This window comes from Pongo abelii, chromosome 2 (assembly GCF_028885655.2).
Source record: "Pongo abelii isolate AG06213 chromosome 2, NHGRI_mPonAbe1-v2.0_pri, whole genome shotgun sequence".
Lineage (NCBI taxonomy): Eukaryota > Metazoa > Chordata > Mammalia > Primates > Hominidae > Pongo > Pongo abelii.
In genome coordinates, this window is record NC_085928.1 from 106,362,955 (window position 1) to 106,387,959 (window position 25,005).

At 45.8% G+C, this 25,005-nt stretch overlaps 1 protein-coding gene and 1 long non-coding RNA gene across 47 annotated transcripts in view; one reads left to right on the forward strand and one right to left on the reverse strand.

Moving 5' to 3' along the window:
• The window catches only part of LOC129058264 (uncharacterized), a 70,877-nt gene extending 56,667 nt beyond the window's left edge, over positions 1 to 14,210 (reverse strand). The window contains exons 1-3 of one of the 2 annotated variants that reach the window (XR_008523321.1): positions 13,978 to 14,210; positions 2,488 to 2,587; positions 1,176 to 1,291 (exon numbers count right to left, since the gene is read on the reverse strand). This is a non-coding gene — a long non-coding RNA (uncharacterized LOC129058264). The remainder of the gene's footprint in view (positions 1 to 1,175; positions 1,292 to 2,487; positions 2,588 to 13,977) is intronic. The other variant, XR_008523319.2, reaches the window with a different exon arrangement.
• A 10-nt stretch (positions 14,211 to 14,220) lies between these two features.
• Positions 14,221 to 25,005, forward strand: part of MAP4 (microtubule associated protein 4) — a 228,772-nt gene continuing 217,987 nt past the window's right edge. For 13 of the 45 annotated variants that reach the window (XM_054550382.2, XM_054550389.2, XM_054550397.2 and 10 more), the window contains exon 1: positions 14,565 to 14,666. The gene's annotated coding sequence lies outside the window, so the exon portion shown is untranslated. 45 annotated transcript variants of the gene reach the window in all.

Sequence of the window (25,005 nt, forward strand, 5' to 3'; positions counted from 1 at the left end):
TTATGTCTCTGACAAAAGACTAATGTACAAAATCTACAAATAAACAACACAACAAGAAAAAAAAACAAACAACTCCATGGCTGGGCACAGTGGCTCACGCCTGTAATCCCAGCACTTTGAGAGGCCAAGGTGGGAGAATTGCTTGAGCCCAGGAGTTCAAGGCCAGCCTGGGCAACATAATGAGACCCCCATCTCAATAAAAATAAAGCAAAAATAAATAAATAAAACCCACCAAACAACTCCATTAAAAACTGGGCAAAGACACGAACAGACACTTCTCAAAAGAAGACATACAAGTAGCCACAAACATATGAAAAAATGTTCCACATCACTAATCATCATAGAAGTGGAAATTAAAACCACAATGAGATATTTTATACCAGTCAGAATGGCCATTATTAAAAAGTCAAAAAACGGATGTTGGTGTGGATGCAGAGAAAAGGGAACACTTGGCCTAGCATGGTGGCTCACACCTATAATCCCAGCACTTTGGGAGGCCAAGGTGGATAGATCGTCTGAGCCTAGCAGTTTGTGACCAGCCTGGGCAACATGGTGAAACCCCATCTCTACTAAAAATACAAAAAATTAGCTGGGCTGGTTGGCACATGCCTGTAGTCCCAGTTACTTGGGAGGCTTAGGCGGGAGGATCATCTGAGCTTGGGAAGTCGAGGCTGCAGTAAACTTAAATTGCACCACTGCACTCCAGCCTAGGCAATGGGAGTGAGATCCTGGCTAAAAAACAAACAAAGAAATAAACAAACAAAAAAAATACCAAATACCTTCTCATCTATAAGTGGGAACTAAACAAAGGGTACACATGGACATAAAGATGAAAATAATAGACACTGGGGACTCTAAAACAGGGTAGGCTGAGACGGGGGCAAGGGTTGAAAAATTACCTGTCAGGTACAACCTTCACTATTTGGGTAATGAGTACACTAGAAATCCAATCCCCACCATTATGCAATATACTCATGAAACCAACAAGCACATGTACCCACTAATCTAATATAAAATAGGCTTGGGACAGTGGTTCATGCCTGTAATCCCAGCATTTTGGGAGTCTGAGGTGGGAGGATCGCTAGAGACCAGGAGTTAGAGACCAGGCTGGGCAACACGTCAAGACCTTGTCTTTACAAAAAATAAAAAAATTAGCCAGGTGTGGTGGCACATACCTGTAATCCTAGCTACTCAGGAGGATGAGGTGGGCGGATTGCTTGAGCCCAGGAGTTCGAGGCTATAGTCCACTAAGATTGTACTACTGCACTCCAGCTTGGATGACAGAGTGAAACTACCTCAAAATAAAATAAAATAAAATAGGTGACTCTTGGTAAAGTGTATGTGAGAGTTCTACATACTATTTTTATTTTTGCAAATTTTCAGTAAGTTAGAAATTTTTTTTGTTTTAATGGTGCTAATTTGTATTTTATTCTTCTTCTTCGTTTTGTTTTCTTTCTTTTTTTTTTTTTTTTTGAGACAGGATCTCGCTCTGTCACTCAGGCTGGAGTGTAGTGGTACTGACACGGCTCACTGCAGCCTTGACCTAGTGGGCTCAAGGGATCCTCCTGCCTCAACCTCCTGTGTAGCTGGGACCACAGGCACATGCCACTATGCCTGGCTAATTTTTCTTTTTTTGGAGACAGGGTCTTGCTCTGTCACCCAGAGTAGAGTGGTGCAGCAGTAGGATCTTAGCTCACTGCAACCTCTGCCTCCTGGGTTCAAGCAATTCTCCTGCCTCAGCCTCCCAAGTAGCTGAGATCACAGGCACCTGACACTATGGCTGGCTAATTTTTGTATTTTTAGTATGGACAGGGTTTCACCATGTTGCCAGGCTGGTCTGAAACTCCTGACATCAGGTGATCCACCTGCCTCAGCCTCTAAAAGTGCTGGTATAACAGACATGAGCCACCACTCCTGGCCCTGGCTAATTTTAAAATTTTTTTTGTAGAAATGGGGTCTCACTTTGCTGCCCAGGCTAGTCTCAAACTTTTGAGCTCAAGCCATCCTCCCATCTCAACCTCCCAAAGTGCTGGGATTACAAGCGTGACCCACTGTGCCTGGCAAAATTATTCCTAAGTGTTTAAAAAATGCTTCCCTGCAAAGTCCTCTGTCCACACTAATTGAGTCAGTGTGGACTGTGCCCACAGGAATTCCATGATTATATGCAGTTCTTTCCTAAATACAAGTTAGTTTATCCAATCTGCCCATTGTTTCATTCCAAGCTAAGTGAGGAAGTGCCAAAGAGCTAAGGCAAGCATGTTTTAAAATAATCCTTTCATGTTCATCTCCTCTCAGAAAACCTTTTCTGAAGCAGGATCTCACCAAAGGCTTACTGAATTGGCCATAGTTGGCTAATTCTGAGTGATCTATGGTAAGCTCTGAACAGAGAGAGCAATTATGATTATAGCCAGGAAGCAGATCCTGGAGAGAAAAAGGAAAAAGAAAAAACAAACAAAAAAATCAGTCAGGCACAGTGCTGGCTCATACCTGTAATCCTATCACTTTGGGAGGCAAAGGTGAATCACTTGAGCCCTTGAGCTCCCCAGGAGTTTAGACCAGTCTGGGCAACATGGTGAGAACCCCGTTCCTAAAAAATAAATAAAGTTTAGCCAGGTGTAGTGGCACATGTCTATAGTCCCAACTACTCAGGAGGCTGAGGTGGCAGGATTGCTGGAGCCTGGGCCATCAAGGCTGCAGTGAGCCATGAACATACCACTGCACTTCAGCGTGGGCAACAGAGTAAGAATTTGTCTCAAAAAAAAAAAAAAAAAAAAAAAAAAAAGGCCAGGCGCGGTGGCTCACGCCTATAATCCCAGCACTTTGGGAGGCCGAGGCAGGCAGATCACAAGGTCAGGAAATCAAGACCATCCTGGCTAACACGGTGAAACCCTGTCTCTACTAAAAATACAAAAAAATTAGCCAGGCACGGTGGCGGGCACCTGTAGTCCTAGCCACTCGGGAGGCTGAGGCAGGAGAATAGTGTGAACCCAGGAGGCAGAGCTTGCAGTGAGCTGAGATGGCGCCACTGCACTCCAGCCTGGGCAACAGAGTGAGACTCCGCCTCAAAAAAAAAAAAAAAAAATTCAAGATGAGGTGGAAAGTGCACTGCGCAAGGAGTCAAAGGATGTGATCTCTAGTTCCAGATCTACCACTTACTGGTTGGGTAACTAGGTGCGTACTAGGAGAGGGGAAAATGTCTCCCCTCTATCTTTCTAGGTTCTTTGGCCAGGCTATGAATTAAATTCAAATAAGACAGATTAACAAGAGAAAAACTATATTTAATTATGTATATACACACAGGAGTCCCACAAAACATAAGACCCTTAGAAGGGTCAGACTATTGAAGCTTATATAGCATCCTGATCTACAGAAAGGAATACAGACCTGCCTGAGGGAGGGGTAGGTGGCAACAAGCCACAGGAGGGCAAGGGGAGGAAACATATGTGAACCAAGGGCATTCTGCTATGCAGATAAAAAGTCTCTCAGGTAATAAAGGTTATCTCAGGGCTGGGGGTGGTGGCTCGTGCCTGTAATCCCAGCACCTTTGGAGGCTGAGGTGGGCAGATTACTTGAGGTCAGGAGTTCAAGACCAGCCTGGCCAACATGGTGAAACGCCATCTCTACTAAAAATACAAAAAATTAGCTGGGTGAGCCTGTAATCTCAACTATTTGGAAGGCTGAGGCAGGAGAATCGCTTGAACCTGGGAAGTGAAGGTTGCAGTGAGCCGAGATTGTGCAACTGCCCTCCAGCCTGGGAAACTGAGTGAGACTCTGTCTCAAAATAAAATAAAATAAAAGATAAGATAAAATGTTATCTCAGAGCAGTTCTCTTCCTAATACAGATAATCTACTAATGTAGATTTCCTTTATAGATGTGAAGTTCTTTTATAAAAGGACAGATTTTCAGAGCTACTCCTGTGTCTGCAGTTTCTCAGAATAATCAGCTCAAATATGCCAAAGAGGTATATTTTGGGGCAGCATGCTGTGATCTCCTATAGTCATATTTTGGGGTGGGGTGCCCTGAGCCCCATCAGTGATCTTGGGTACACAACTTCACATCCCTAAATCTGTTTCCTCAACTTCAAAATGTGGATAGTAATACTAACTCAGACTATCTCAGAGTCATAGAAAGCCTAACCTCTCATACCAGAGAGCAAAGCACTTCACAACAAGCGAAGTGCTATCACAGTGAAAGAAGAAAATTAGAAGCTATAATTCAGTCTTAGAATGCCAGGGCTTGAAGGGCCCTTTGACAGTCTGCCACCCTTATTTCATAAATGATGCATTTGAAGCCCCAAGAGGAGAAATCACACAGCATGTTTAGGGGTTAGGGGCAGAGGTGGGCATGGTACTCCAGTATTTTTAGAGTAGAAACAATCCCTTCCCTCCTTTGTGCTCCGCCTAGGTGTAGGTATATAAAATTAACCAAAGGAAGAGGGCCTAGGCATGGTGGCTCACGCCTGTAATCCCAGCACTTTGGGAGGCCGAGGCAGGTGGATCACCTGAGGTCAGGAGTTTGAGACCAGCCTGGTCAACAGGGTGAAACCCCATCTCTCGGAAAAACAAACAAACAAAATTAACCAAAGGAAGAGAAAATAAGGATCTAGCTAGAGGGACTTTGTGTTCAGGGAATGCCCCAAAGGAGCATTCACTCAAAGGAGACAGGCCATTGTAATTAGTCCTGAGGTCACAGGAACAAGGGAACACTGGGTGAACCTTCAAAGAAGTAGTCATAGAGGAAAGAAGTGCCATATTACACATTATACAGCATGAACGATGAATGAGACCAAAGAAAGTAAGAGGTGAAAGAGACCATCACCATCTTGTTCTACTTCCACTGGTAGAGATGAGGAACCTGAGGTCCAGAGATGGGAAATGGCTTGCCCAAGGCCACATAGCTTGTTCCTGGCAGAGCTGGGACTGTAATGGGGTTTCTCAACTTGTAGTCCAGGACTTTTACTCCATATATCAGTTGGGATTGCATTTAGCTGCAAATGACAGATACTAATGGTGGCTTACATCAATAGGGGTTTATTGGCCAATGATGGCTTTAAGAGACAGGGGTTTTGGCCAGGCGTGGTGGCTCACGTCTGTAATCCCAGCACTTAGGGAGGCTGAGCCAGGCGGATTACCTGAGGTCAAGAGTTCAAGACCAGCCTGACCAACATGGAGAAACGTCGCCTCTCCTAAAAATACAAAATTAGCTGGGTGTGGTGGCGCATGCCTGTAATCCCAGCTACTCGGGAGGCTGAGGCAGGAGAAAGGCTTGAACCTGGGAGGCAGAGGTTTCGGTGAGCTGAGATCACGCCATTGCACTCCAGCCTGGGCAACAAGAGTGAAACTCCGTCTCAAAAAAAAAAAAGATAGGGGTTCATTTTAATCACTTTACAGGAAATCAAAAATTAAGATAGCTAGCCAGGTATGAGGTATGGTGGCTCACACCTGTATACCAGCTACTCAAGAGACTGAGGTGGGAGGATCTCTGAGCTCAGGAGTTTGAGACCATCTTGCGCAACATAGTGAGACCCCATTTATTTTGTTTTTTTTTGTATTTTGTTTTTTTGAGACGGAGTCTTGCTCTGTCGCCCAGGCTGGAGTGCAGTGGCGTGATCTCGGGTCAACACAGACTCTGCCTCCCGGGTTCAAGTGATTCTCCTGCCTCAGCTTCCCAAGTAGCTGGGATTACAGGCACCTGCCACTGTGCTCAGCTAATTTTTGTATTTTTAGTAGAGATGGGGTTTCACCATCTTGGCCAGGCTGGGCAAGACCCCATTTCCTTTTTCTTTTGGAGATGGAGTTTCACTCTTGCTGCCCAGGACGGAGTGCAGTGGCACCATCTTGGCTCACTGCAACCGCTGTCTCCCAGGTTCAAGCGATTCTCCTGCCTCAGCCTCCTGAGTAGCTGGGATTACAGGCGCCTGCCACCATGCCCGGCTAATTTTTGTATTTTTAGTAGAGACGGGGTTTCACCATGTTGGCCAGGCTGGTCTCAAACTCCTGACCTCAGGTGATCCACCCACCTCGGCCTCCCAAAGTGCTGGGATTACAGGCGTGAGCCATGGCACCTGGCCCTATTTTTTTTTTTTAAATGAAGTTTCGCTCTGTTGCCAGGCTGGAGTGCAGTGGCGCAATCTTGGCTCACTGTAGCCTCCTGAGTTGAAGCGATTCTCCTGCCTCAGCCTCCAGAATAGCTGGGACTGCAGGCTCACACCACCACATCCAGCTAATTTTTGTGTTTTTAGTAGAGACGGGGTTTCACCATGTTGGCCAGGCTGGTCTCAAACTCCTGATCTCAGGTGATCCACCTGCCTCAGCCTCCCAAAGTGCTTAGATTATAGGCGTGGGCCACCGCGTCCAGCGCCAGCCTACATTAGTTTAAAGATGAAAGAAGGGGTAAGTGCAACAAGCACCCACATGAGAGTAAGAAAATGAGTTCAAGCCTGGATTCTGCCATTTTTCTGTGGGTCCTCAACATATCTCAATTACTTCACTTGAAAAAGGATTGGGCTAAAATAATCCAAAAGAACCTCTGAAAGACCCTTCTGGTTCTTAAAATGCTATGACCCTATTCTATTCAAATTCTAATCCATGTAATTGTATTTCCCTCTTCCCATGGAATCCTAACATAAATATCATAAATTATGATAAAATTGGTATGCAAAATTGTGTTTATCTGACAAGCTTTGGTACCGAAAAATTGCAGCAAGATCCCCACCCTGAGAGCATCAAGATATTGCCCAATATTTTCTTTTCTCTTTTTTTTAAATAGGTTTATTTATTTATTTATTTGAGACAGAGTCTCACTCTGTCACCCAGGCTGGAGTGCAGTGGCACAATCTTGGCTCACTGCAACCTCCGCCTCCATGGGTTCAAGCGATCCTCCCCTCTCAGCCTCCCGAGTAGCTGGGACTATGGGCGTGCACCACCAGGCCCAGCTAATTTTGTATTTTTTGTAGAGATGAGGTTTTACCATGTCACCCAAGCTGGTCTCGAACTCCTGAGCTCAAGCGATCCACCCACCTCGGCCTCCCAAAAAGTCTTGGGATTACAGGTGTGAGCCACAGCATCCCGACCTTATATTTTCTTCTAAAAGTTGTAAAGTTTTATAATATTTTTCTATAGAAAGTCTTACAACCTATTGTTAGTTTTATTACTCAGTACCACATCAGTTTTATTTATTGTTTCACTCTGTGAAGATTTTTGTTGTTGCTGTTGCTTGCCTTACCTTAAAATGTATTTATTTCCTTTCTGTAAGAGATAAAATAAAAATAAGAATAAAAATTTAAAAAAAGTATTTATTGATGCTGGGCATGGTGACTCACACTTGTAATCCCAGCACTTTGGGAGGCTGAAGCAGGAGAATCATTTGAGGCCAGGAGTTCAAGACCAGCCTGATAACACAGGGAGACCCCGTCTCTCCAAAAGTATAAAGTAAAATATTAGCCAGGCATGATGGCATGTGCCTGTAGTCCCAGCCTACTCTCTCAGGCTGAGGTGGGAGAACGGCTTGACCCCAGGAGGCTGAGGCTGCCGTGAGGTAAGATTGTTCCACTGCAGGCCAGGTGTGGTGGCTCGCGCCTGTAATCCCAGCACTTCGGGAGGCCAAGGAAAGTGGATCACCTGAGGTCGGGAGTTTGAGACCAGCCTGACCAACATGGAGAAATCCTGTCTCCACCAAAAATAAAAAATTAGCCGGGTGTGGTGGTACATGCCTGTAATCCCAGCTACTTGGGAGGCTGTGGCAAGAGAATCACTTGAACCGGGGAGGCGGAGGTTGCAGTGAGCTGAGATCATGCCATCGTACCCCAGCCTGGGCAACAAGAGCGAAACTCCATCTCAAAAAAAAAATTGTTCCACTGCAGTACTGTCTGGGCAACAGAGTGAGACCCTGTCTCAAAAAAAAAAAACAAAGTGTGGCCAGGCGTGGTGGCTCACGCCTGTAATAATCTCAGCACTTTGGGAGGCCGAGAAGGGCTGATCACAAGGTCAAAAGATCAGGACCATCCTCTCAACATGGCGAAACCCTGTCTCTACTAAAAATACAAAAATTAGCTGGGCCTGGTGGCGCACGCCTGTAGTCCCAGCTACTTGGGAGGCTGAGGCAGGAGAATCACCTGGACCCGGGAAGCAGAGGTTGCAGTGAGCTGAGATCGCACCACTGCACTCCAGCCTGGCGACAGAACAAGACTCCATCTCAAAAATAAAAAAAATAAAAAATAAATAAAGTGCTAGGTGGGGTGGCCCATGCCTGTAGTAGCAGCTACTTGGGAGGCTGTGGCAGGAAGATCACTTAAGTCCAGGAGTTCTGGGATGTAGTGCGCTATGTGGATTACACGTCCATCCACACCAGGTTCAGCATCAATATGGTTAATTCCTGGGAGCAGGGGTCCACCAGGTTGCCTAAGGAGGGGTGAACCAGCCAAGGTCAGAAATGGAGCAGGTCAAAACTCCCGTGCTGATCAGTAGTGGGGTCGCACCTGTGAATAACCACGGCACTCCTGCCTGGGCAACATAGTGAGAACCTGTCTCTAAAAAAAAAAAATTTCATTGAACTTTTTCTGACTATAAAAAGAAAGAAATGATTTATAGTATAAAATTTGGAAAAGTATAAAGGAGTAAATAATAACTATGTAATCTTACCACCCAAGGCTAGCCTTTTTTTTTTTTGGTGCGTTCTTCCAATCCCAGTTTATTTATCCATTCATTTATTAAAGGAGATCTCGGTTGCTTCTAGGTTTTGGCAATTATGAGTAAAGCTACTATAAACATTCGTGAGGCTGGGTGCAGTGGCTCACACCTGTAATCCCAGCAGTTTGGGAAGCCGAGGCGGGCGGATCACCTGAGGTCAGGAGTTCAAGACCAGCCTGGCCAACATGGTGAAACCCGTCTCTACTAAAAATACAAAAATCAGCCCGGCATGGTGGCGCATGCCTATAATCCCAGCCACTTGGGAGGCTGAGGCAGGAGAATCGCTTGAACCTGGGAGGCGGAGTCTGTAGTGGGCCAAGATGGCGCCACTGCACTCCAGCCTGGACAAAAAGAGCGAGACTCTGTCTCAAAAAAAAAAAAAATTATGTGCAGGTTTTTGTGTAGACATAATTTTCTTTTTTTTTTTTTAGACTGAGTTTCACTCTTGTTGCCCAGGCTGGAGTACAATGGCATGATCTCGGCTCACTGCAACCTCTGCCTCCTAGGTTCAAGCGATTCTCCTGCCTCAGCCTCCCGAGCCACTGGGATTACACGTACCCACCATCATGCCCAGCTAATTTTTGTTATTTTTAGCAGAGACACGGTTTCGCCATGTTGGCCAGGCTGCTCTTGAACTCCTGACCTCAGGTGATCCACCTGCCTCGGCCTCCCAAAGTGCTGGGATTACAAGCATGAGCCACCGTGCCCTGCCTGTGTAGACATAAATTTTTGGCTCCTCTGAGTAAATACCAAGGAGGGCAATTGCTGGGTCATATGAGAGTACATTTAGTTTTGTAAGAAGCTGCTGAACTGTCCTCCAAAGTTCTGTACCTTTCGCATTCCCAGCAGCAATGCATGCGAGCTTCTATTGTTTCACATTCTTGCCAGCACTTGGTGTTGTCAGTGTTCTGGCTTTTTTTTTGAGACTGAGTCTTGCTCTGTCGCCCAGGCTGGAGTGCAGTGGCGCAATCTCGGCTCACTGCAAGCTCCGCCTCCTGGGTTCACGCTATTCTCCTGCCTCAGCCTCCTGAGTAGCTGGGACTACAGGTGCCCGCCACCACGCCTGGCTAATTTTTTGTAATTTTAGTAGAGACGGGGTTTCACTGTGTTAGCCAGGATGGTCTTGATCTCCTGACCTTGTGATCTGCCTGCCTCGGCCCCCCGAAGTGCTGGGATTACAGGCGTGAGCCGCCGCACCGGGCCAGTGTTCTGGCTTTTGGCCATTCTATTTAGTAGGTGTGTTGTGGTATCTCATTTTTGTAGGGTTTTTCTTTTCTATCTTGTTTTCTTATTGATTATTGGTATATATGCTGTTATGCCTTTTTGTATATTAACTTTGTACCCAGTAACCTTGCTGAACTCTTTTTATTTTTGAGACGGAGTTTCAATCTTGTCGCCCAGGCTGTAGTGTAATGGAGTGATCTTGGCTCACTGCAACCTCCGCCTCCCAGGTTCAAGTGATTTTCCTGCCTCAGCCTCCTGAGTAGCTGGGATTACAGGCGTTAGCCACCACACCTGGTTAATTTTTGTATTTTTAGTAGAGACGGGGTTTTACCATGTTGGTCAGGCTGGTCTCGAACTCCTGACCTCGACCTCCCAAAGTGCTGGGATTACAGGTATGAGCCACCATGCCTGGCCATGAACTCTCTTATTAGTCTCTCAAATTTTCGATGTGGAAAATCACATCTTTTTTTTTTTTTTTTTTTTGAGATGGGGTCTCACTCTGTCACCCAGGCTGGAGTGCAAGTGGTATGATCATGGCTCACTGTAGTCTAAACCTCCCCAGGCTCAGGTGGTCCTCCCACCACAGCCTCCCACGTAGTTGGGACTTATAGGTGCCCACCACCATCCCAGCTAATTTTTTTTTTTTTTTGTATTTTTTGTAGAGACAGGGTTTCACCATGTTGCCCAGGCTGGTCTCAAACTTCTGAACTCAGGCAATCCTCCCACCTTGGCCTCCCAAAGTGCTGGGATTACAGGCGTGTGCCACTATGCCTGGCAGAAAATCATATTAATCATACATTAGGATAGGCAGAGGAAACAATATGAGGAGGGCCTTGACGAGAGAAAGTTCAAGAAACAGGGAAGGCAGATGATACTGGGCATAGTGAGAAAAAAGGCAGATGAGGCAAGACAGAGGCAGCATCATTGCACAAGGTCTTGAAATACATGTTTAGGATTCTGATGCAATGAAAAGCCATTGAAGGGGTTTAGGTTAAAACTGGAGGAAAGCCTCTAAAATAAGCTATTGGATTCTGCCAATGTTTGTGTCCTGGCCTACATTTTCATCAAAATTTGGATGAATAGACATAAAGCATGCTTTTAAAGGATAACTCAAATATAATCCTGAGATGGCTTATTGTGAACTTGTAAAGTCTCAAGAATACATCCTTAGACATGAGACTGAGTGCTTGCTAAGATCCTTTCCAACTTTGAGATGTTGAGGTTCTATGCTTTTCTTGTTTTTCTTTCTTTTTTATTACTGCTGCTTGTGGAGCAGGGCAATCCCATAGGCAGTATGTCCAGAATAAGTGGTTCTGTGCTTTTCATCCTGGGCACCCTGGAACTGGAGGGAATGTTCTTTTCCACTGGAAGTGGGGAAATAGAATGAACCTGTACTTTGAGATGCAATCTGTTAGGGCAGATCCATATATATATATACATATATATATATACACACACATATATATACATATATACACACATATATACATATACACACACATATATATACATATATACACATATATACATATATACACACATATATACATATATACACATATATATACATATATATATACTTTTTTTTTTTAATTTTTAGTAGAGACGGGGTTTCACCTTGTTAGCCAGGATGGTCTTGATCTCCTGACCTCATGATCTGCCCGCCTTGGCCTCCCAAAGTGCTGGATTACAGGCGTGAGCCACCTCGCCTGGCCAGGCAGATCCATATTTATACAAATAACTATCACATATATGGTGAGTGTTGTAATAGGCATACAAGGGATGCAGGAGGATATTATGAATGGAAGGGGATGGTACAGAAGGTTGTGATATTTGGACTGAAGCAGGAGCAAGGGGAAGGCTTGAAAGAAACTATGGCAGGATACAGGAAAAAGAAAAAGGACTGAACCAGAACAGCATGTGTCAGTGGAGCTGTTTCTGAGGCAGGAGGAAAATCTGGTAGGTATGAGGGGAAAAGGAAGGGAATAACTGAGAATCACTCCTGGGTCTCTAGCTCTACACATAACATGGTGACTGTCTTAAAGAAGGCTGGGTGTGGTGGCTCACACCTGTAATCCCAGCACTTTGGGAGGCAGAGATAGGAGAACAGCTTGAGGGAATGAGTTCGAGACCAGCCTGGGCAACACAGTGAGACCCCATCTCTACAAAAAATTTAAAAAATTAGCCGAGTGTGGTGGCAGAAGCCTGAGGTCCCAGCTACTTAGGAGGCTGATGTGGGAGGATCACTTGAGCCTGGGAGGTGGAGGCTGCAGTAAGCCATGACTGTACCACTGCACTCCAGTCTGGGCAACAGAGTAAGACCCTCCCACTGGGCTTAAACGATCCTCCCATCTTGGCCTCCAAAATGCTGGGATTACAGCTGTGAGCTACTTCTGGCCCTGGGGAAAAATAAATCTTAATGAAATTTCGGACCCTTCAGCCAGGCACGGTGGCTCATCCCTGTAATCCCAGCACTTCGGGAGGCTGAGGCGGGTGAATCACGAAGTCAGGAGTTCAAGACCAGCCTGGCCAAGATGGTGAAACCCTGTCTCTACTAAAAAAACAAAAATTAGCCAGGTGTGGTGGCAGGTGCCTGTAATCCCAGCTACTTGGGAGGCTGAGGCAGAGAACTGCTCGAACCTGGGCGGCAGAGGTTGCAGTGAGCTTAGATCGTGCCACTGCACTCCAGCCTGGGCGACAAAGGGAGACTCCATCTCAAAAACAAAAAAAAACAAAAAAAACACTTCGGGCCAGGCGTGGTGGCTCACGTCTGTAAATCCCAGCACTTTGGGAAGCCGAGGCGGGCGGATTGCCTGAGTTCAGGAGTTCGAGAACAGCCTGGGCAACACGGTGACACGTCTCTACTAAAATACAAAAAATTAGCTGGGCGTGGAAGCGTGCGCCTGTAGTCCCAGCTACTCGGGAGGCTGAGGCAGAAGAATTGCTTGAACCGGAGAGGCGGAGGTTGCAGTGAGCCGAGATCGTGCCACTGCACTCCACCCCGGGTGACAGAGCAAGACTCTGTCTCAAAAAAAACAAACACTTCGGACCCCAATTCACTATTCCAAAAGGAAAAAATTAAGTTGAAAGCTGAGTCATGCACAAGCTGCCTTTCATTCCTAAGCAGACATACTTGACACAATACACAATTGACTGACTATTCCCCTACCTGCTCCTTTTCTCTTGTTCTCTCCCTATTTTCCCTCCAGCCCACTTTTCCCCTTTAAATACTGAATCCCTCAAATTCATCTTTGGAGAAAGGCAGAGACCACAGACTGTTTCTGTGATTCTGTGTTTTTTCCTTTCGGGAATGTCCTTAACCTTGGCAAAATAAATTCCTAAATCAATTGAGACCTGTCTCAGATACTTCTTGGTTTACAGAAGGAATGGAACATTCCAATACTTTTGAGTTTTCCTAGCCATCTAACTACAAAGGAGCTCAAAGCCAATTCTATTCCTGAAGTCTGGGACAGGAATATGCTGGCTACTCCAGGCAGCAGGAAGAATGATCAAAGTAACTTTAAAGCTCCCACCTGTGTGTTTTCCTACAACAGTAAGTTAAGGATTCCACAAAATCTGGGGCTTTGGAATGAAGTAATGTTAATTTCACCAGAAAAGGAAACCTATTTTTTTTTTATTTGAGACAGGGTCATTCTGTTGCCCACGCTGGAGTGCAGTGGTGCGATCTCAGGTCACTGCAACCTCCGCCTCCCGGGTTCAAGCAATTCTCCTGCCTCAGGCTCCCAAGTAGCTGGGATTACAGGCACTTGCCACCACGCCCGGCTAATTTTTGTATTTTTGGTAGAGACGAGGTTTCACCATTGTTGGTCAGGGTGGTCTCGAACTCCTGACCTCAAGTGATCCACCCGCCTCGGCCTCCCAGAGTGATGGGATTACAGGCGTGCGCCACCGCGCCCGGCCTCAATATTTCTTACTTAACCAAATATACCCCAACTGTCATCAATTTTGTTATAATTAATTATCCCTTGTAACCATTTAAAAATTATGAGTTTTTTTTTTTTTCGGTACTAAGTCTTGGAAATTTGGTGTGTATTGTACACTTACAGCACATCTCAACTTGAGCCAGACACGTTTCAGAGCTCACCAGCCACATGCGGCTCGCGGAAGCGGAGCCCCGCCGAGGACCTGTGGCGTCCTCCCGCTCCACTAAGGGTTCCTTGCAGAGCCCAGCTGGCCCGCGACCTAGGCCCCGCCCCGCGCCCCTCCCAGGTTACATCACAGAGCCCACAGGCCCCACCCGCTGGTGGCCCGGTCCGCGTGTGCGCCGACTCTCGCACTCTCCTCGCCTCCAGGCGCCCAGACTCTGAGAGAGAGCGACGGCCATCATAGAACAGCGGAGGCAGTGATCGGCCTGCCGTCCGCTTCGGCATTCGCAGGCCGCAGGCGGGAGGTTAGAGCCCCTAGGCGCCCCTCGCCCCAACCGCCCGCGGCTCGCGCAGCTCTGCAGAGAGGTCGTGGGCAGGGCCAGCACCCATTGGTCCGCCACAGCCCTCCGCCCTCCCCCTCGCCACGCTTATTGGCCGGAGCGGCGGCGCCCGCTGGGTAGGCGGTGGCGGCGTCCCTCCCTTGGGCTGGCCCTCAAGAGGCGACGAGGAAGCGGCCGCCTCCCTGCGCCCCGCCCCTCCGGCTAGCTCGCTGGCTCCCGGCTCCTCCCGACGTCTCCCAGCTCCTCACGGTTTTTCCCGGCGCTCTCCTGGCTCCCTTCTGCTCCGGCTCCGTCTCGGCGGCGGCGGGTAGGTGCAGCCGCAGGCGGGGTCCGATTGGAGGGGCGGCCTCCTCACTGTCCCGGGACTGCCCGAACATTGTCCTGCGGCAGCCGGGTACCCCACGGGGCCCGCCCGAGGCGTGGAAGGGCGGTGGCCGCCGGCCTGCGAGACGCGGGGGCGTCCGAGGGAGGGGGCCAGGCGGGGGGCTGGCGGCCTTGACCTTCGGAGTCTTTGAGGTGCGATCTAGGGGGGTCCTTGGAGTGAGGGGGCTGAGAGGTCCAGCTTTGAGGGTCGGGGCGGTGGGGCCGAGCGACATGCCTTGGGCTCTGGATGGGGCTGAGCCACGGAGCGAGGGTCGGCCGCAGTCTGGGGCCCTGGGTGGGGTTCGGAGGTGTAGGAGAACTCAGGGGTCGTTTTCTGAAGCTTTATAGGGGTCAGTTGATGTGAGGCTGAGGTGAGCCTTAGTATGTCCAGCCAGGGGTTATGGGTGGGGCTGAGGGGTGGTCTGGAGAACCGGGCCCTAGGCGGGGCTCTTCCCCCTTGCAAAGGCCCCGGCACTGTGTGGGGACTAAAGCGTGTGTCTGGCAGTGGGAGTGCGAAGGGGTCGCATTAGGGTGGGGGTGGGGAGGGTACAGGGACTAGGAGGGGCAGTTGGAAACATTACCCAGAACAGAGATTGTGATTTAGCACATGGAACAAGTTCTCTGCCGTTGTGGGTTAGATCCCTTTGGTGAAATTGCCCTGTGGAGGAGTTGTGAGAGTTTTGCTCACTTCCAGGAACGGGTAAATTAAATGCATTTGCTGCTTTGGGGAAGAGGCAGTGATTGATTACCTTTAGGTTTGTGCTTTAGGACACAAACTCGGATGAAATACGTGTTCCTCGGGAAGGTTAGTGTTACCCAGCTTTCTACTGGAAACCCCCTTTTCTCCTTTGCCTTCTCTGGTCCTGTTACAGTATTGCTCCGCAGGGCCTCTCGATTCTCTCTCCCTGGTGGCATAGCATTGCAGTGTTTCTTGCAGTGTGTGTGTGTGTGTGTGTGTGTGTGTTTGCGCGCGCGCGTCTCCCGCCCATTTCCCTGCTGCTGTGCTTTTGGCAACTGCCTCTGCTCTTTCCCAGGGATGGTTGTGGCATTGCATCAGGGGATATTTGTGCTTGTAATTTGCTCACTCAGCCCAGGAGGAGGGAGAATAGTATGCTGTAGAGATGGGGGGCGGGGGCAGGGTGCCGTCAGCTTGGCTGGGTAGACAGAGAAATGGGTGTGGTGAGGGAATACAGCTGCTCTAGGCCTTTAGGGTAACACTGCCCAGTCATCAGCGCAGAGAGATTCAAAGAGCACCACCAGCAGCTATTTTTATAAATCAATCCTGAATCCAAGCTGAGCACATGGATTTAGAGTGAACAGTTGTCATGCTCTATTACAAGCTGGGTGTTTGGTAGACAACATTAAAGTTGCTAAGCAGGAGACTCCCATCTGTACTGTGCAGTGTGTACTTTACTTGCAACTTTTAAACTTTGCTTTTCTCAGCTCCAAAGATTGGGATATCTCTCTTCAGGCTGTGTCTTTTAAATTAACGTAGTTTGCTGATCTGTACTACTACTTTTCAAATGAAATGTTTTCACCTCAGTGACACACTTCCTTTCAAATTTAGCTTCAAAATAATAAAGCTGTCACTTTTTGAGCACTTGCCATCTCCCAGGCACTAGCTATGTTTATTAACAGATGAGGAAATTGAGACTGATGGAAAGAAGAGGTCACACAGATAGTTAAGTGGCAAAAATGGTATCCAACCAAACCAAGGTCTCTCCAACCCCCACATAGTAGTTCAGAAACTTCAGAATTTTGGTTTACATTGGGATGATTCAAGTGCTGCAGAATTTATTCATGCAAAGTAAACAAACTCACCAGAGGCTGATAAACCAGATACCAGTTAATGCGTGTTGGAAGTATTAAGTGCCATGTGCACAATTGGATTTAATTATCCACTGACCAGGACACCTCCATTGCTCTGGGCTGCCTAATCAGTAATAAAAAGGTAGTTGATTGTGGAATTGGAAAGGCACTAGATATTCTTAGTGGGTATTTTTTAAATTTAAATTTTATTTATTTATTTATTTTTGAGACAGGGTCTTGCTCTGTCGCCCAGGCTGGACAGTGGCAGGATCTCGACTCACTGCAGCCTCCACCTCCCGAGTTCAAGCAGTTCTCCTGCCACAGCCTCCAGAGTAGCTGGGATTACAGGCATGTGCCACCACACCCGGCTGATTTTTGTATTTTTAGTAGAGACAGGGTTTCGCCATGTTGGCCAGACTGGTCTCAAACTCCTGACCTCAAGTGATCCGCCTGCTTTGGTCTCCCAAAGTGCTGGGATTACAGGTGCAAGCCACCATGCCCGGCCGTTTATTTTTATTTTATTCCATTTTATTTTTTGAGATGGAGTCTCACTGTGTCATCCAGGCTGGAGTGCAGTGGCATGATCTTGGCTCACTGCAACCTCTGCCTCCCGGGTTCAAGCGATTCTCCTGCCTCAGCTTCCTGAATAGCTGGGATTATAGGCACCCACCACCACGCCTGGCTAATTTGTGTGTGTGTATGTGTGTGCATATATATATATATATGCACACACACACATATATACATACATACACATATACATATATACACATATATATACACATACATATATATACACATACATATATATACACACATATATATATATATTTTTGAGATGGAGTCTTACTCTGTCGCCCAGGCTGGAGTGCAGTGGCGCAATCTCGGCTCAATGCAACCTCCGCCTCCTGGGTTCAAGCGATTCTCCTGCCTCAGCCTTCCTAGTAGCTGGAGCTACAGGCACGTGCCACCACGCATGGCTAATTTTTTGTATTTTTAGTAGAGACAGGGTTTGACTGTGTTAGGGTGGTCTCTATCTCCTGACCTCGTGTTCCACCTGCCTCGGCCTCCCAAAGTCCTGGGATTACAGGCGTGAGCCACCGAGCCTGGCTAATTTTTGAATTTTTAGTAAAGATGGGGTTTCACCATGTTGGCCAGGCTGGTCTTGAACTCCTGACCTCAGATGATCCACCTGCCTCGGCCTCCCAGAGTGTTGGGATTACAGGCATGAGCCATCATACCTGGCCTTACGGGTATTTTAATCAAGGAACAAAAGTCTAGTGAGTCTCCCTTTCCCCAATGTAAAAACACACATACAGTGCTGGAGGATGTCTTAACACATTTTCCTACTCTGTCTCACTTGTTTTTTAAGTAGTCTCTTCAAATATTTGTCATTCCAGCATCCCTTTGTTAAAATTTTCAAATTTACAAATACATTTATATTACCTATTAAAAAGTCATTTTCCATTGTTTGCTGACAGTGAAGGAAGCACCTGGATTTTCTTATATATAGGTGGCTTAGCTTTAGTCAGAGAGTAGGTTCTTCCTGATCTCATAGTGTCTTGTTCTTTCCTAATGTTGTTTCTGAATTTGGTGATCAATGCTTTGGCTCTGTAAACTTTTGCTCTTGATAGTTAAAATTTTTGGAATCACTTTGCTTTTTTTTTTTTTTTTTTTTTTTAAAGATTAAGCGTGAGTAGTTGCTATGTAGCTTTTAGATTTCCTTAAGATGTGAGAAAATCTGAGAGGAACATTTTGACCCAGTGGAAGGCATCTTGGCAGTTCATGTATATAGTCAATTTGAAAAGGAAACCAAGTAAGTATCACTGATTTCACTTTGTCTTTCTAAACAGCACTTTTAGAACCAGGTTATTGTAGACTTTTTGCTAGGAGTGAGTGAGTTGAGAACAATTAAGGTTAAGAAGGGGGATCAAAGGGCTGTGTGGCTCATGTCTGTAATTCCAGCACTTTGGGAGCCTGAGGCGGAGGATTGCTTGAGGCCAGAAGTTTGATACTAGCCTGAATAACATAGTGATACCCTGTCTCCATTAAAAAAAAAGCAAAAACAACTTAGTCCCCAGATAATTTTAGTGTACAGCAAAACAACAAAAACAACAACAACAAACTTAGCTAGGTGTAGTGGCATGTGTCTATAGTCCCAGCTACTCTGGAGGTTGGGGTGGGAGGATCACTGGAGCCCAGGAGTTCAAGCCTCCAGTGATATGATTGTGCCACTGCACTTCAGGCTTGCTGAAAGAGCCAGACCTGCCCACCCCTGCAAAAAAAAAAAAGGGGGTAATAAAGCACACTGATACATATACGGGATCATATTCATCATACTCATCTACCGTTTTAGAGCTCCTAGGCCAGTCTTTCAATGCAGACCTTATGGTGAACTATTTTGGATGTCATTAACATTTTAAGCTTGAAAGTCAACACAATTACTTTTTACTTTTGTGATTCTTTTTCCTTTTTTTTTTTTTTTTTAGAGATGGGGTCTTGTTCTGTCAGCGCTGGGGGAGAACATAGCTCACTGCAGCCTTGAACTTCTGGCCTCAAGTGATCCTCCTGCCTCAGCCTCCCCAGTAGTTCAGACTGTGTATGTGCACCATCACACCTGGCTAACTTTTGTGATTCTTGTTCTTATTCTTTTTTTTTTTTTTTTTTTTTGAGACTGAGTCTCACTGTATTCCCAGGCTGGAGTACAGTGGCGGTGGCGCGATCTCAGCTCACTGCAACCTCCACCTCCCGGGTTCAAGCAATTCTCCTGCGTCAGCCTCCTGAGTAGCTGGGATTACAGGCACTCCCACTGCGACCGGCTATTGTGATTATTTATGAGTTAAAAAAGTTAATCTTCTTGGCTTGGGCATGATGGCTCGTGCCTGTAATCCCAGCACTTTGGGAGGCCGAGGCAGAAGGATCACTTGGGGTCAGGAGTTTGAGACCAGCCTGGCCAACATGGTGAAACCCTGTCTCTACTAAAATACAAAAATTAGCTGGCATGGTGGCAAGCGCCTATAATCCCAGCTACTTGCGAGGCTGAGACAGGAGAATCGCTTGAATCTGGGAGGCACAGGTTGCAGGGAGCCAAGATCACGCCACTGCACTCCAGCCTGGGCGACAAGAGTGGAACTCCATCTCAAAAAAAAAGTTAATCTTACTGTAAACATATTTTATTAGTTTGCATATATTTAAATATCTTTTAAAAATTTATTTATGCTGGGTGCGGTGGCTCATAACTGTAATCCCAGCACTTTGGGAGGCTGAGGTGGGTGGATCAAGAGGTCAGGAGTTCGAGACCAGCCTGGCCAACATGGTGAAACCCCGTCTCTACTAAAAATACAAAAATTAGCTGGGCGTGGTGGCGGGCGCCTGTAATCCCAGCTACTCGGGAAGCTGAGGCAGGAGAATCACTTGAACCCGGGAGGCAGAGGTTGCAGTGAGCTGAGACTGCACCATTGCACTCCAGCCTGGGCTACAGCAAGACTGTCTCAAAAAAAAAATTTTTTTATTTATAACTTTCCTCACTTCTTTTTATATGGAAAATAGTTTAAAATTCATTTTAAATAATTTTAGATTTACAGAAGAGTTGTAAAGGTAGTACAGACTTTCTATATACATTCTATATTCATTCCATTTCTCTTAGCATTAACATTTTATATAACCTGATACCCTTATCAAAATTAAGAAATTAGCATTAGTGGAATATTATTGACCAAACTACAGACTTTACTCTGATTTTCCTGTTTTCTACTGATGTCCTTTTCCTGTTACAGGATCCAATCCAGGATACCACATTGCATTTAGATGTCACGATTCTTTAGTTTCTTCCAATAGGTGACAGTTTCTTAGTCTCTCTTTCCCTATCTTTCCTTGACACCTTTAAAGTTGAGTGGTCATGCATTTGTAGAATGGTTCTCATTTTGGGTTTTCTGGTGATTTCTCATGATTAGCCTGAGGTTATGCATTTTGGGGAAAAATACCATAGAGATGGTTTACCCTTCTTGTCACATCATATCTGGGAATACCTGATATCAACATGACTTGTTACTGATTAACTTTTTTTTTTTTGAGACAAAGTCTTGCTCTGTTGCCCAGGCTGGAGTGCAGTAGCATGATCTTGGCTCACGGCAACCTCTGACTACCCAATTCAAGTGATTTTTGTGCCTTAGCCCCCCAAGTAGCTGGGACTACAGGCACGTGCCACCACGCCTAATTTTTGTATTTTTAGTAAAGGTGGGGTTTTGCCATGTTGCCCGGGCTGGTCTTGAACTCCTGGCCTCATGCAGTCCACCCGCCTCATCCTCCGAAAATGCTAGGATTGCAGGCATGAGCCACTGTGCCTTGTTAACTTTGATAACTTGATTAAAGTGATGTTCTGCACTGTAAAGTGACTATTTTTCTGCTTTTTAATTTTACTTGATAGAACCTAGAAATGAGTCACCAAGTCATATCCATATTCCGGGGGAAGGGAATTAAGCTCCAACCCCTGAAGGGAGGAGTATCAAAGAATTTGTGGGCATGTTAAAATTCCTAAAGTAATTAGTTAATATTTTGGGGAAGATAACTGTGAGGTTATACAGAGATCTGATTTCTCCTTAAAAATTTCCTCTACTTATTTTAGCATTCATTAATGAATCTTGTCTGCGGCAGCATTGATTATGTTATTCTGTTGGTTTTCTATTTTTCTAATTCTTTCTACTTTTATGATTTGGAATCCTTTTGTAAGGAAGATTTATGCCTCCCCCATTTATTTATTAAATCATTTATGTCAACATGGACCCATGAATATTTTTTTCTTTGCTTATAATCCAGTACTATATTTTGTTGCTCAAGTTGTTCCAGCTTTGGCCATTTTAACATTGGCACCGTGTTCTTTTGAAATACCTTTCCCTACCTTTTTTTGTCTTTTAGCACTTTTGTGCTTCCTGGCACTGTAAGATGCCCCAGTCTCATCTTATACTTTACCTGCCCCAACCCTAAAATCAGCCATTTCTCCAAGGTGTCCTGGTTCCTTCTGTTGGAGAAGAGTATTTAGAAGCCACTATCTGGTTTCTAAATGAGCTTGATGCACTCATTACTGCTAGGGTATCACTGCTTCTAGGCCCTCTCAGGGGATAGTTAGGAAGTAATATGTATATATACTGACCCACACATATCTTCGTTACTTCTGTATCTGTCTGTATATAAATATAAACATGAGTTTATACTGATATCTCTGATGCTGATCCAGCACCACAGAGTTCATTCTAGCATTCTCTTCCTTGTTTCTCTCTCCGAAAGTGAGAAATTTGGCTCATTTAATGAATAATACCTGCTAATTTTTTCAACTCTAATATATATATGAAGTAAAAAATAGTCTTAATTGTCATATAAAGTAAATTTCCAAAGCATTTTGCAGTCGTTAACTAATTTAAATTATACTCCCATAATATTGGTATTTTAAATTACTGTTTTTAAGCTCAGGTAGAGAGATGAAATCATTTACCCTTGGCCAAACAGGAAGTGAGTGATTGTATCTAGAATTGAAGATTTATTATTTATTTATTTATTTATTTATTTTTGAGATGGAGTCTCGCTGTCTCCCAGGCTGGAGTTCAGTGGCGCAATCTCGGCTCACTGCAAGCTGTGCCTCCGGGGTTCACACCATTCTCCTGCCTCAGCCTCCTGAGTAGCTGGGACTACAGGCGCCTGCTACCACTCCCGGCTAATGTTTTTTTTTTTTTTTTTTTTTTTTTTTTGAGACGGAGTCTCGCTCTGTCGCCCAGGCTGGAGTGCAATGGCATGATCTCGGCTCACTGAAAGCTCTGCCTCCCGGGTTCACGCCATTCTCCTGCCTCAGCCTCCCTAGTAGCTGGGACTACAGGAGCCCGCCACCGCGCCCGGCTAATTTTTTGTATTTTTAGTAGAGACGGGGTTTCACCATGTTAGCCAGGATGGTCTCGATCTCCTGACTTCGTGATCCGCCCACCTCGGCCTCCCAAAGTGCTCTGATTACAGGCGTGAGCCACCTCGCCCGGCCAACCGGCTAATTTTTTGTATTTTTAGTAGAGGCAGGGTTTCCCCATGTTAGCCAGGATGGTCTCGATCTCCTGACCTCGTGCTCCGCCTGCCTCAGCCTCCCAAAGTGCTGGGATTACAGGCGTGAGCCACCGCACCTGGCCTATTTGTTTATTTTTTAAGAGACAGAGTCTTGCTATGTTGCTCAGGCTGGTCTTGAATTCCTGGCCTCAAGCAATCCCCCTACCTCAGCCTCCCAAAGTTCTGGGATTATAGGTGTGAGCCACTGTGCCTGGCCAAATGACCTATTCTCACTCCCAGTGCTATACTTGATCCTAAGGAAAGCAGTCTCATTATCTTGACTAACAAATCAACCTTTGTCTTCTTGATGGGATGTTGCTTTTAATTAAAGAAGTTCCTGGTATTTAGCTTTTTTTAAAAAAATACTTTTAGCAGTATTGAGAGCAAAAACAATTCTTTTTCTGGACTTCTTCCTCCTCAAAGAATCATAGAAGAGATTTAGAGATAATCTAGACAAATGTTTCACATAACAGGTGATTCCTCCAGTTCTCTATGCAGGTATTTCCCAAGATAAGTACTTCACAGCTGGTTGCTACCAGTTCCAGGTTTGCAGATTTGTCATTTTAGAAAGATTTTCCAGATAATGATTGTAGATCTGCCTCCCTGCAGTTTCTCTTCAGTGGTCCTAATTTTTCTGTCTACAGTTATTCCCTGTAGCTCTAATCTCAACTTTGCACCTATTTAATGACAGTTATTTTGTCCCACTTTTTTCTTTTCCACACTAGTGGCTTTTCCCCCAGCTACCTCTCGTGAAATGTGCTTTCTAAGCCTTTTATTATTGTCAGAAGACAAAGTTACAACAAATTTAGTTATAGATTTTTTTTTTTTTGAGACGGAGTCTCACTCTTTCGCCCAGGCCGGAGTGCAGTGGCACTATCTCAGCTTACTGCAAGCTCCGCCTCCCAGGTTCACGCCATGCTCCTGCCTCAGCCTCTCGAGTAGCTGGGACTACAAGCGCCTGCCACCGCGCCCAGGTAATTTTTTGTATTTTTAGTAGAGAGGGTGTTTCACTGTGTTAGCCAGGGTGGTCTCGATCTCCTGACCTCTTGATCTGCCCGCCTCGGCCTCCCAAAGTGCTGGGATTACAGGTGTGAGCCACCGCGCCCGGCCTTTTTTTTCTTTTTGAGATGGAGTCTTGCTGTGTCGCCCAGGCTGGAATGCAGTGGTATGATCTCGGCTCACTGCAACCTCCGCCTCCTGGGTTCAAGCGATCCTCCCGCCTCAGCCTCCCAAGTAGTTGGGAGTACAGGTGCGCACCACCAGGCCCCAGCTAATTTTTGTGTTTTTAGTAGAGATGGGGTTTTGCCATATTGACCAGGCTGGTCTTGAACTCCTGACCTCAAGTGATCTGCCCACCTTGGCCTGCCAAAGTGCTGGGATTACAGACGTGAGCCTCTGCACCCAGCTCCAGCCTTGAAATTCTTAATCAGATATAGGTTGAGTATCCATTATTTGAAATATGAGACCAGAATTGTTCGTATTTTGGATTTTTTGGATTTTGGAATATCTGTAGTATACAGATATTCCAAAATGCACTCTAGTGAGCATTTCCTTTGACATGAAAAAGTTTTAGATTTTGGAGCATTTCAGATTTTGGATTTTTGTGTGTTTTTTGAGACAGGGTCTCACTCTGTTGCCAGAGTTTAGTGGCATAATCACAGCTCACTTCAGCCTTGAACTTCTGGGCTCAGCTGATCCTCCTGCCTCAGCCTCTTGAGTAGCTGGGATTACAGGCACGTGCCACCATGCCCAGCTAATTTTTGTATTGTTTGTAGAGACAGCATTTCACCATGTTGCCCAGGCTGGTCTCAAACTCCTAGGCTCAGGTGATCTTTTCACCTCAGCCTCCTAACATGCTGGGGATTTCATGCATGAGCCACTACACCCAGCCCAGGTTTGAGATTTTTGGATTTGGGATGCTCAGCATATAATTCACTTGGGTTAGCCCACTTTCTTTTTTAGGAATAGAAATCCACTGGTAGGATTCTGGAGAGCTCTCAGTCATTTTCTTATGGGAAGAACTTTTTTTATTGAAATAATTTGAATTTGGGCAGTGAGTGTGTTGCTTTGGGTGACAAGTGATTTCTGAGTTTAGGAAGGATTGGGAGCAGAGAAAGTGGGGGATAAGGCAGATTTACAGGCTTAGTTCTCTACATATCAGCTCAAGTTTCACCTTGAGAAGGTCATTCATGGTCCCTTTCTACCCTGCTCTTCTTTGGTGTTTTCCTCAATATATATCTTTGGGCATATGTCATTTCACATTTAAAAAAGTTGATACATAATTCACATATCATAAAACTCACCATTTTAAAGCATACAATTTGGGGTAGGCATGGTAGCTCATGCCTGTAATCCCAGCACTTTGGGAGGCTGAGGTGGGAGGATTGCTTGAG